Source organism: Anguilla anguilla, chromosome 18 (genome assembly GCF_013347855.1).
Source record: "Anguilla anguilla isolate fAngAng1 chromosome 18, fAngAng1.pri, whole genome shotgun sequence".
NCBI lineage: Eukaryota > Metazoa > Chordata > Actinopteri > Anguilliformes > Anguillidae > Anguilla > Anguilla anguilla.
The window spans coordinates 18152621-18164200 of record NC_049218.1 but is presented as its reverse complement, the minus strand read 5'-3'; the positions used below and the strand labels follow the sequence as shown (position 1 = coordinate 18164200).

Below are 11580 nucleotides of genomic sequence, written 5' to 3'. Positions count from 1 at the left end.
TTGAAAGATGGTTACAGTTACATATTTCCAGGCAGACCAACAGTCAGGGACAGCAGTGTGGTATAATTAGAGAACTGGCCTTGTAACCCAAAGGCTGCGGGTTCGATTCCCAGGTGGGTCACGGTTGATGTTTCTTTGAACATAGTACTTAACCAGAATTGCTTCAGGATATATCCCGCTGTAAAATGCATAACATGTGAAGATTTACGTAAGTTGCTCTGTATAAGAGCAAAATGCACGTAATGTGAACCAAAATCCAGGAGTTTGAGCTATTTAACTATGAAATTTGCCCTGCGGTTGCACTAAACTGGTGATAATCATGCCGTAGCAATCTATGTCTGCACAACATCACACCAAAATGAACTACATATTGTGTGGCTTTTAATGTCAAAATGCATTCATGAACAGGAACTATGGCCTAGTTTAAATAGATGTCTGCTCTTAACTATGACTCAAAAATAAATGCAAGTGCTACTTCTTTTCAACACAGTTTAGTGAGTTAACACAGATTAATGCTGACATCACAAAACTGTGTGTGGAGAAAAAGTAATACATGCAGTATTGATTATTTTTTATTTATTATGCATGTATTTATTTATTTATTTATTTACTTATTTAATATCAAAGCAAAGCAGAGGCTGACTGAATTAAGGCCTTGGGCAAACTGTTAATAAATGTATCCATGGCTGCATCCCCAAGACCATCAGGCAAGTGGAGATATAAAAAAAACATTCCTTCTGTAAACCAGTTAACAAGATTGCTTTTTTCTGGGTACCAGTCTAAATGAAAGGCTTATTTCAACTACATTATTAGTTTTTTTGTTTTTTGCATCACAGATATCATGCTTTGTAAAGACTGCTCAGTTGCACTGCAGTGATGGCCTGGATAGCGATAGAGAGACCGCAGCTCTATCCTCACGCTGTCGTTTGTTAGAACTACTTTCACTATGTGTTTCAATTTAACATTGCTGAAGTAATGCGTCTGTAAAATAACTCTAACAACATTAAATCCTATGTGACTTGAGAAAATTCAAATGCAATTACTTTTGAGTAAACCTTGGTCCTTTCTCAGCAATGCAAAATAGTCGAACTGTAATAGTTCATTTGCACGCCAAATTAAAGATCACCATCTTAAAACCCCATATAGCTTAGCACATACTCTGTATTGGTCAGGGGGGAAAAAATGGAAAATGTCTCGATAATTCTATTATTTTACCATAGCAAGATAAGATAATCAAAAGTTAAAATAATAACTTAATAATTCAATAAAAATAAAATCAGCACACGATATACATCCCGAACACAAGAAATGAATGCCAACCAAGTGTCTTCATATTATGGATGTACAATTATGCATATTAACATTGACAATTTAATTTGATTTGCCAGATGGTATTACAAACATTTGAATCAACAATTTACTCAGGAAACATCCTGCATATTATGCTTTGCTATTTAGAATGCATGCTTCATTAGGTATCACCAGATATTTAAAGGCATTTGTTTATGACAAAATGAGCATTGCAATTCACTGAATTTGGAAAAGCTGTTTAAAAAATGGTAATTGTAGTTACAACATTGTGCAAAAGGTATGCCAAATATTAACTGCTATTAAATAGCAAATATCATTAAAATATCTCCCTGAACCTTAACTGGGTGAAAACATATATTATTTTTCCAGAATATTTAGGAATCCATGTTTCTCTGATTTGGGTTTGTTTTGTTCTCAGCAAGGCAACATTTTTGAGGTACTGTTCTGCTCTCTGCAAAATAAGTATTGCACCCAAGACAAATTCAATAATAATGATTTGCAAAATCACTTGGATGTGTGATGTCTTTCATCTAGGAATGAAATATGCTTCTTGAAACAACAACAAAAAAAATATATAATTCTCAGTCTGCCCTTTCGTAGAATTATGACAGATTATTCAACTGATTACAAATGTCGAAGAAAACTGCCGTTCCTGGAAAAACAAACAGCAATTACAGAAAGCAAAGAACACTCTGTCTGTGATCACAGGCAAAGTCTCTGTGACATGTCAGTCTTTGTGCTTCCAAAAGCCAAGATGATGAGGGAACAATGGAGGAACACAGGAAACTGGGCAAAAAGTTCAGAGAAAAGTAACATAATGGTATAAATCGCTGGTTCGCAGAATGCCCCCCAAAATAAAATCTAGTTAATTTTCCGGATGTCCAGTGAGCATTTAAGTCACAAGTACTATATAGGAACTGTCTTAGAATATTCTTCAGTTTTGTTATTCCGGTTGAAAAAAATTGAATTCAAATGAATTTGAATTTTGGAAGACCATTCATATTAAAACTACATTGGGGAAGGTTAGTGATGTTCAGTATATCTGATGTTTCAATACTTGCATTCTTAAAATGTTTGCAACAATAAATATGTAGTAACACTTTTTTTGTAATGTTTTCCTAATAAACATTTCCCTATCTGATGAATACATGGGAATGCAAACGGGATGTTCTCCAAACATTCTTGGGAGGCCCCTAAAGCTAAATGCACTCCAGGGAAGAGGCCAGTGGCTCCCACTGTACCTAATCCCCTTGGCCTGATTTCCTCTGGGCCTCCACCTCTCAAGATGCGTTTATCCGCCATTACTCTCCCCGAGCATTACTCCCTGTGTAACAGCGGAATCAGCACTCAACGAGTTTTCACCCACCTACGTCAAAATGCTTCAAAGACAAGATTTCTGTTTCTATTTCAATATTTAAATATTTCTTTAAAATATAATGTGCACTGTTGTCTTTGAGTTGGTAATGGTACAAATGATTGTTCAGTAGAAAAAACATTGCACTGTTAAAAAGAAAATGTTGCTTAAAATATCATAAAAACAAAGGATGATGCATCTTATAAAGTCTGGTACAGCAGCACAGCCCTCTTCCCTCGCCTTGCCTTAGCACTCTTACAAAAGCCACCCTCTCCAAAAAGAACAAAGAGGATAAATCCCTAAATGAATATAGTAAGCATGAAAACGTATTATTATTACTATCACATAAATACTCCAGGTGAAGCATGCTGCCATTCATTTGCCCACGAAAGAACTGTCCTCGCATCATGCCAATTTACCTGGTCACCTGACAGAACTCCTCCTACAAGCGCTGCCACCAGCAGCTGCGCCGGGCAGAAATCGGCTCGCAAAACGAGACCGTGTTCATATTCAGCGGAGTGTCGGCAAATGAACGGAATCAAACCAACCACTCTTACTGAAGAAAAGAGAGGGGATCTTTACCCCCGTTAACAACTGACCATATTAATAAGTGATGAAAGCCACTGAGTCTGGTGATGCGTTTTTGCTGGAGACGGCGGCTGAGCAGAGACGGCAGTTCTTTCTATTCGAGCTGGCTGGGCTAAAAAGTGAAGTCCCCGGTCCATCTGCGGCGTGAATAAATCAAGAACGATGACCCCCCCATATTCCATCGCTTATGCTGACTTCAAGCAAGGTAACCGCATTTTATTGTTTGACAGTCTCGGTATTGTGCGTGTACTTTATTTATTAATAACTTAACTAAAGGAAGGGCACGGCAACCATGTTAATTGAATTAAATTAAAAATGAAACGCTAAAAATATGGACACACATGCTTCACAAACCAAGAGTTTTCGGGTTTCCATGCGATCCGAGATAACGGTCTTCTACAAAATAACCTCAGCAGGTGTATGTTATGCATCATATGGTAGAATGTAGTTTAAAAGTAACTGTACACCGTGTGATGAGCATTACAACAGCCCACGTGTTCTATAGAAGCAAACGTACTCAATACACCATCGATTAAATTGTTACCAATGTACAATGCGTGTTGTGTCACCGTAAAGTACGCACCTGTCAAATCGCATTGGATTTGTTGTGGTCCTAACATGTTAAGAGATTATATTATTTTTTGAATTTCATTAAGCAAAATGAGTACACACGCGCGCACACACACGCACACACACATACACAGTGCATTACATCAAATCATAAAGGTTGTTTTCACAGACGTAATGAATTGCAAGAAGTTAGACACACAGTTATTGACGCCTGTGCTGTTTGTTGGCTAGAATCATAGCCTTCTTAAACAAAGGGCTTAAACTTCTTAACAATACAAATTCTGTGGTGACACAGGTCTGTAATGAATTATAATGTCATCACTAAAATAAACGTGGTGGTTGGTGTAAAATGGTAGCTTTCAGTCTGGCGACACCGTAGATGCGTGATGAAAACGTAGTTTAATCACGTAAATCTGAAACGTGCCAGTTTCTGTCTGTGGTCCCTGCCTGCCCTTTGTCGCGCTACAGAATCGAATTGTTGCCCATGTGTAATCTGTGCAGGAGCACGCTCGGCAACATCACTGGAACAGCAACACATTTTACGCTCCCTAACTGCCTGGTCCAGTAGAGGTGAAATGAGTTTACGCCGCGCAAAATGTCTTTGAGTGGGTGAATCGGCCGCATGGTTGTGTGTTTGTATGCAAACCCTTGATCTATTTTTAAATGACATGATTTGGCATGAAGATATTTTTTAGTTCTATACATACACTCACTGTGCGATTGAACTGCGAACACAATGGGCCTCATTCACGAAACGTGTACGATCACATTTGATCGTAAACTGTGTAAGAACGTTTCCAAGTACATTTGGACATTCATAATTTTTTCCCTCATCTATATATTTGTTCATGGCTTTTTATGTTAATCACATGAACATGATTACACATAAAATTTACAGTCAGCATTCATCATCTCATACACCTGGGGTATGCACAAAAACAACGGTCTGCACATGTGTGCATCTAAGAAATAAGTATGGAAAAATGTGTATACAAAATAAGAAATAATTATTTCAAATTTCAGTAATTTGATAGCCTTTTCCCATTAGAAGCAGTTTGAACACAGAAAGTGAGAGAGCTGATCTCTACCCCACACACTTGTGCTCACACACATGCACACATACACACATGTGCAGCAGTACACACACTTATTGAGACAGACTGAAAAAAGACAATAGAAAAAGAGATGACAGATACGCTTGCACACATACGCATGCATTCATGCACGTACACACACATAGACCCCCCCACCCCCCCCCCCCCCCACGCACACACACACACACACACACACACACACATCACGCACATACAGTTGCACAACCACCACTGACATCAGAAAAATAGTAAGCTGTCTTGGACAGTCACACGGCTGCTGGTGAGGCCAGTGCCATGCTGCCGGGGGTGGGGCTGGGGGTGGGGGCTGGGTCAGGTGCATCTGGATGACGCAGACAGAGAAGTGTGTGTGTGCGTGTGGGGGGTGGGATTACTTTTGTGGGGAGTCCATCCTAGAACTGCGCTGTGTTTGGGACCCAGGATGAAGTTTGAAATGTGCAGTGGAAGGGAGGGTGAGGCAGGGGTTGGGGGCAGGTGGTGTGGTTAAAGCTCATTATTTTCACGCTGAACTGACTGGCATGATTGGTAAAATATTTGTTTGGAGCCGAGTGCAAAACTGCAACAACTCCTCTGTGTTATTTAGGGCAAGTGGAGACTTTCAGTTTTTTAAAAATCCAGCGAGCAGTAAAACCGGCAGCATGTTCGGTTTTGTGGGGGCGGAGTAGATCACATTCACTAGGCCAAAACATCCTTTTGCATTCCTAGACTGCTTATCAGTGGGATCTTTATCCGATCATGTGTCCGTAGGTTAGCCAATGCCCTGGATTACAGGCCACTGGATCATTGTCAACCAATGCTTTTCATCTTGAGCCCACAAAAGGGAGTTTAGTACAAAAGAGATCTTATTTTATGCACAACCAAGAATTTATTTCTCCTTTTGAGATTGTTACTATAAAAGATATTCTTTCTTGACATGTTTGTTTTCCCTTCTTCTTTTATCAGAGGATGCTTTTATTTTCCATTATATTTTTTCAGTCCTTGTAATAAATGCAACATGAGTCATTAATATTTTATGAGATTGTGTTATCAAAATTAAAAAGCCATTTAAAAAATGTAAAGTTTTGTTTTTTTGGGGGAGAGAAACGCTCAGAGTCCCTCGGGGGACTGGCAAGCTGTCATTAAAGTGGTGCTTTTTTCAGCCTAATGCGTGTCAGATTCAATCATCGTGCCCTAATATGAGGGAGTTAATTAACATTCTCTTCCTCCACATTTGCTATCGTCAGACCTTTCTTCTAATGGATGGTACATATTGTAAACATTCACTGAATAGATTTGGAACACAGAACGTGATGTGGGCTTTTTAGGTACTGTCACTGTCACTCTTAAATCTGATGCCAGATACAGTACGTTTACCCAGTTCTTACTTCAATCGTCAGGGGAAAAGCTTTGCTTGGTCATGTTCTGCCCACATAATGTAGTGATCAGGCATTGTGGTTTTATGAGCTTGCCTGTTACATGCCATCATCCTGGTCTGAATCAGACGGAGTGCCTTGCTGTTCTTTCACTGGTCTCTGACCTGGTCTGGCCTTGTCTGAGCGCGCTCTGTCGGGGATGTCTCACGGCAGCCTTGTTAGACTGTTACGCATGAGCTCAGGCAGGTTGCACTTTACTACACCTCCACGATTCTCCCACGAGTTCCCGCAGAATTTCAAATTTTGGTTCTGTCAGAAAAACCAATGAATTAGAAGCACCCAGACTATGTACGGGTAATTTCCCCGTATTTATTCACTCATATATTCTGGTTCCTAGCGTCATGTGCCCACTTAGCCTGCACAGTCATTCTCTAGAGATCTCATTCATGATCGTGTTGCTTGCATTTTGGAGCACTGTCCCCTGTTAGCTACCCCCCCTCACTTCCCCCACTCCACCCCCAATCCTGTTAGGGCTGTGAAGTCACACTCAACGCTTGGCTGGTTATGACTCTTTCTTCTTCCTCATAGGCTCATACATAATAGATAAGCCACTGTAACTTACAGTACAGGGCATAACTAGGCTAATACTCAGATCTGCATATTTATGCCCGGCTTCATTATTTATGAGCACGGTGGGGCTTTGCCATGTACAAGCCTTTATTTGCGAGGAGGACCGCGACGCCAGCCGCACGATAAATCAGGGAGATGCGCGGAAACGACGCATTGATTCTGGGCTCTACCCGGGGCCCGGAAGTCCCGCGTCGCATCAAAGGCGTGGATGTGAAATGTGCCTGAGGAAACGGGACGAGTGGCGCTCAGACTCTGATGAGGTTTCTAGACGTACACTGCTAGGTGACAAGAGCGTCGCTTTGTTCCGCTCAATTTATTGTCATTTTGGAACAGTGAGAGAAAACTATCTGACGCCTAATGCAGAACTGGTTTTGTGGGCTTTTTTTAAATTTGTATTTGAAATGGCATCATTTCAAGGCTATCATTGTAATGCTATTATTCTGTTTGGGTGAATAGCAGGTAATTTATTCGCCGCTTGTCTCTCATTAGCGTGGTTAAGCTGGCTCACATCGGGATGAGCCCTCAGTGTGCTGCACCTGTTTGAGAGCTACCTGTTTCCACAGAGCCTGATTGGTGGGACATGGCCCAGGGTGTTCTCTTTGAGGATTCCTGCCCACAGACAGTCACCTTCATGTTGAAAACCGATTGGAGTTTGAGGGCCTAGTGCAGTGTGTGTGTGTGTGTGTGTGTGTGTGTGTGTGTGTGAAAGAAAGTGAGAAAAATACATTTGGAAGCACTTTCTCAACCCCACTGAGACACACACATATAGACACGTACACAACACTAGGCCCTTAAATGCCTGCCCACTCAAAATACCTCAGTGCTGACCCTAGCATGTGTTTGTGTGTGTGTGTGCATGCAGCTGATGCCTGTTTGTGTACCTCAAGTTCATGTTATGTTTGCATCTATATGTGTATATTTGTGTGTTTGTGAATGTATGAAGTCTTGGTGAGATCCGTCCTGAAATTGGAAATGAGTATAAATGAAGCTGGCTTAAACATGCATGATACAGATTAGATTTGACTCATGTTTATTAATTATGCCCCCATTCAATCTCTAGATTTCCAAGTATAATTTTTAAAGAAATATATTTTTAAAGGTTGCATTCATTTAAATTCATTTAGTTGAAATGAAGCACAGCACAAATTCTTTTTTTTTTGCATTGATTCATGCTCCAAGGAGATTTTAAGCTAATGAGGGCAGTCATTTGACTGGGGTAAGAGGAAAGATACTACTGCATGGGAATTGGAGTTTTGGTTTGGTTTTGTTTTTGCACATTCATGCATACGAGATTCTGCCAAACAAACGTGCAAGGATTCTAAATTCAAGCAATTTGGCTCTCATCAGCCATTTTTAAAAGAAAGCAAAGAAAAGTTTCTTATGTATGATCTTGCAGCCTCCTTTCCTTCTCATAATGGAAAATTTGAACAGTTCATCGCTCCACATCATCCTCTTCTTTCAAAATACACTACATGGCCAAACATATGTGGACACCTGACATCCAACATCTCATCCAACATTATGGGCATTAATATGGAGTTGGTCCACCCTTTGCTGCTGTAACAACCTGCGCTCTTATGGGAAGGCTTTATACTACATGTTGGAGCATTGCTGCAGGAATTGCTTCCATTCAGCTAGAACAGCTTTGGTGAGGCCAGGCACTGATTGGGCGATTGGGCCTGGCTCACAGTTGGCTTTCCAATTGTTGGATGGGGTTGTGGTCAGGGCTCTGTGCAGGCCAGTCAAGTTCTTCCAAACCCTTCTCAAAAAAACATTTCTATATGGACCTCACTGTGTGCCCCAGCACATTGTCATGCTGAAACAAGAAACGGCCTTCTCCACTGTCAGGAAAGCACAGAATCACCTAGAAAGGGGGTGTGCAGATACTTTTGGTTATATAGTTTATTCTCATTCATGTACTTATTAAACATTTTTTGATTACAAACATTACCATGCAAGGTCTACCATTACACTGGGATATGAATTAGATACTGACCTTCTGAACAATGATTAAAGAACAATTTTGAACCCTTAGAAATGAAGTACCAGGGCCGCCTCTATGAATTCTCAGCGCCCCCCCCCCCCCCCCCCCATATATTTTTCAACAAATAAAAACAGTTACATGCCATATCCTGCTCCCTCCCCTCAGGCCTGGGCCCAGGGCAAAGTCTCCCAGTTGTTCCCCTCTATATGCGAAATACTATTTTTCCTTAAGCAGGAAACTTAACTTGTTGAAGAGTACATTTTTTAAAATGTTTTTTTCAACATTTTGAGTCATTGTTCTAAAACTCCATTGCTTTCAATTAACAGCAGAGATTGTTACATCAGCATTGGAATGTTCACTTAAGAACATTATAATCACATATTTGTGATCTTACACCTTAAAGGGTTAATTACTTTTATAGATCTGATTTACAAACAAACAAACAAAACATGTAAACTGTAATTCTCCCTGGATAATGACATTTTAGCTATTTCAATTATGTAATTATGGTCTTCACAATTTGCCTAAACTGTAAATATCTAAAAGAATATTTAAAAAAGGAATACTTATTGGCCCGGTAATCAGATCTACAGGAGTACTGAGTACAGCACCATTTTCAAATTCTTCTCAAATGAGCATATTATTTCCCCAGACGCATTATCACATACTTGGGGGAATGAGTATTGCACACTGACATGCATTTTTACTAAACTTGTAATTCTCAGGGGTCCTTTCTTACTACAGAATCAATGATCAATGTTTTTCTCTTTTGCAATGTTATTATTTAATGATATTTACATTTAAGTACAATATTTTGTTTTCCCAACATCACACTATAGATTGAGAGCAAATACTGAAATGCATCTGGATGTTTGGCAGATATCCTCAAGTTACTCAGGTTAAAGTTTATGGAATAACATAAAAGTGCTTCCAAATGTAATTTTCACACATGCACACACACACACACACACACACCTTCACATACTCAAACCCACAAGCACATGCGCGCACGCGCACGTGCACACACGCGCACACACACACAAAGACCCAGTCGTCTGTGTTTGGGTGCAGGGTGTGTGTGTGTTTGGATGCAGGGTGTGCGGTAGATGTTGTAAATGCACTCTGCACACAGGACTCACGCTGATTCTCAGCGGCTGTGGGATTTAATGAAACAGCAGGAGCAGAGGAGACCCTCGAGGGAAACCCGTCACCCAGCAAATTAAACCCTTAGTTCCGCAGCCAGAGTTAAAGCTGGAGAAATGACTCATTTAAGGTTTGATTACTTTTTAATGCAGCCGTAAACAACGGCAGTGGTCGGTTTCCTGTTTTTAATTCCATTGTTCTCTCTCTGCATAAGGCTCAATTTGCAGCGGGGCCATGCAAATGTGATGATCTGCTGGAATCAAACTGTATTAAAAGATACAAAAGCCTCCCACCTCCCATCTCTAACACACTCTCTCTCTCTCTCTCTCTCTCTCTCCCCTCTCCTCCCCCTCCTCCTCCTCCTCCCCCTCCCCTCCTGCTCAGTTTTATTAATAAGAGTCCCAGTTCTTGAAATATATTTTCATTACTCACAGTGTCTGATAAAACTGCCTAATTTACTTCCAGCCATAAAGTCTGTGTGCACATTAAAACAGGATTTTCAGCTTCATCGAGCTGCGGCACAAAAGACAAAAGTGCTATTCTCAGTGTGCCAGCCAGATTACAAGGGTTAATCATGACTTTTAAATTGATTACGAACTTGAGATTAAATACTGATAGTGCCTGGTACCTCGGTGACCCTATTAATGCATTCGGTTCCAATCTGGTCTCTGTAATGGTATCAGCGATTGTGTCTTAGGTGGACTTAGGTGAAGGATCTAGGAGGCCAGAGGAGGATGCCCCCACCCCAAATAAGTCTAGTTCCTTCCAAGGTTTCTTCCAGGGAGTTTTTCCTTGCTGTTGTCACCTCTGGCTTGCTTTGTGTAGGTTTAGGCCAGGGTAAACTGTGAAGCATATTTCGACAAATCCTTTGCTATATAAATACAATTTGATTGTTTGATTTATTGATATGATCCACCTTAAAAGTAATAATATATTTGTGTGTATACACATTATTGTGGCTTCTGCTGATCTGATAAAACTGAAGTATAAAGGTTGTTGAATAAAGAAATAAACATTAAAAAAACATCGGCATATTTATATTGCTAAAGCAAAATTAAGAAGTAAGCACATTGGAAGGCATAGAGAATAGAAACAATTTACATCGCTTAGATTTCTCATGATCTGTTTGTATACGTAGCTCGATATTTAGCGAAGCACTTGAGGTTGATTACCCTTGCATAATGGTGCTGCCGGTTTTCCTTGATTTGTCATCGGGGCAAGTCCCGTCACTCGAGCACCGTGCCCAGACCTGCTGAAGGGACACAAAATGGAGGCAAAAGTTCACACACTGTAAGTGTTAACATTCATCACACTGAACCAGTCAATCAGGCTTTACTTTGCATGGCTGCATATACAGCGCCTTACAGCTGAAATTACACATTTTTACCAAAAAATCCCTTTTGTAAGAAAACTTTTTTCCCAGTCCTGTCACCTTTCAGAGGAGAATAGCAAAAGAATAGCACATTTTGACCTAAAAATATAACATTTCAACAGTGACACACATGATGTTTAAAGCAGTCTCTGGGATGTGGTTGG

The 11580-nt window shown here is 40.3% G+C and overlaps 1 protein-coding gene across 1 annotated transcript in view; it reads left to right on the top strand.

The window, feature by feature from the left end:
* Positions 1 to 3096: 3096 nt before the first annotated feature.
* The window catches only part of hs3st1l1 (heparan sulfate (glucosamine) 3-O-sulfotransferase 1-like1), a 28967-nt gene continuing 20483 nt past the window's right edge, over positions 3097 to 11580 (top strand). Inside the window, exon 1 of the mRNA XM_035399769.1 lies at positions 3097 to 3458. The gene's annotated coding sequence lies outside the window, so the exon portion shown is untranslated. The remainder of the gene's footprint in view (positions 3459 to 11580) is intronic.